The following is a 2184-nucleotide window of genomic DNA, read 5'->3' on the forward strand; positions in this document are numbered from 1 at the left end:
GTTATTCATATACAGGTGCTGGTCATATAATTAGAATAGCATCAAAAAGTTGATTTATTTCACTAATTCCATTCAAAAAGTGAAACTTGTATATTATATTCATTCATTACACACAGACTGATATATTTCAAATGTTTATTTGTTTTCATTTTGATGATTATAACTGACAACTAAGGAAAAAAAAAACAAATTCAGTATCTCAGAAAATTAGAATATTACTTAAGACCAATACAAAGAAAGGATTTTTAGAAATCTTGGCCAACTGAAAAGTATGAACATGTACAGCACTCAATACTTAGTTGGGGCTCTTTTTGCCTGAATTACTGCAGCAATGCGGCGTGGCATGGAGTCGATCAGTCTGTGGCACTGCTCAGGTGTTATGAGAGCCCAGGTTGCTCTGATAGTGGCCTTCAGCTCTTCTGCATTCTTGGGTCTGGCATATCGCATCTTCCTCTTCATAATACCCCATAGATTTTCTATGGTGTTAAGGTCAGGCGAGTTTGCTGGCCAATTAAGAACAGGGATACCATGGTCCTTAAACCAGGTACTGGAAGCTTTGGCACTGTGTGCAGGTGCCAAGTGAAGTCCTGTTGGAAAATGAAATCTGCATCTCCATAAAGTTGGTCAGCAGCAGGAAGCATGAAGTGCTCTAAAACTTCCTGGTATATGGCTGCATTGACCTTGGACCTCAGAAAACACAGTGGGACCAACACCAGCAGATGACATGGCACCCCAAACCATCAGTGACTGTGGAAACTTTACACTGGACCTCAAGCAACGTAGATGGTGTGCCTCTCCTCTCTTCCTCCAGACTCTGGGACGCTGATTTCCAAAGGAAATGCAAAATTTACTTTCATCAGAGAACATAACTTTGACCACTCAGCAGCAGTCCAGTCCTTTTTTTCTTTAGCCCAGGCGAGACGCTTCTGACGCTGTCTGTTGTTCAAGAGTGGCTTGACACAAGGAATGCGACAGCTGAAACCCATGTCTTGCATACGTCTGTGTGTAGTGGTTCTTGAAGCACTGACTCCAGCTGCAGTCCACTCTTTGTGAATCTCCCCCCACATTTTTGAATGGGTTTTGTTTTCACAATCCTCTTCAGGGTGCGGTTATCTCTATTGCTTGTACACACTTTTTTTCTACCACATCTTTTCCTTCCCTTCACCTCTCTATTAATGTGCTTGGATACAGACTCTGTGAACAGCCAGCCTCTTTTGCAATGACCTTTTGTGTCTTGCCCTCCTTGTGCAAGGTGTCAATGGTTGTCTTTTGGACAACTGTCAAGCCAGCAGTCTTCACCATGATTGTGTAGCCTACAGAACTAGACTGAGAGACCATTTAAAGGCCTTTGCAGGTGTTTTGAGTTAATTAGTTGATTAGAGTGTGGCACCAGGTGTCTTCAATATTGAACCTTTTCACAATATTCTAATTTTCTGAGATACTGAATTTGTTTTTTTTTCTTAGTTGTCAGTTATAATCATCAAAATTAAAAGAAATAAACATTAGAAATATATCAGTCTGCGTGTAATGAATGAATATAATATACAAGTTTCACTTTTTGAATGGAATTAGTGAAATAAATCAACTTTTTGATGATATTCTAATTATATGACCAGCACCTGTATATCCTGATCGCCTGTGTGAACATGCCATAGTTCTGCTGCAGGAGGCACAAGGACTGCAGATGTGGCCAGAGCAATAAACTGCAATGCAATTTAAGACACTTAAGACAGTGCTACTTGGAGACTGGACATACAGCTTATAGTCACTGCAGTGGCAAACCACAAGTGACCATATGTACTCCCAGATGTCTTGCAAGTGAGATCTTGAAAGTGCCCTGGTGGAAGAGTGGAGTAACATCTCACAGCAAGATCCGTGTGTGTGTGTGTGTGTGTGTGTATATATATATATATATATGTATACTTTTAGGATAATTTGCATTTGTGACATTCTTTTTATGACAATTAAGCACATTTCCTCCACCATTTTCATTATCATAATGCACAGTAAGATCCCTTTCTGGCTCATCAAGTCGAGAAGAAAAAATATGACGCCCTTTCTAACTCACTCTTTGCCATGAGCCAAATATTTAGCAAACAGGTGCAGCGTGAGGTCACATGACTTATGATGTCACCAAACACACACACGACCAATAGCAGCCTTCAGACCAATGTCTCGCCAAGA

Source organism: Cyprinus carpio, chromosome A3 (assembly GCF_018340385.1).
Source record: "Cyprinus carpio isolate SPL01 chromosome A3, ASM1834038v1, whole genome shotgun sequence".
NCBI lineage: Eukaryota > Metazoa > Chordata > Actinopteri > Cypriniformes > Cyprinidae > Cyprinus > Cyprinus carpio.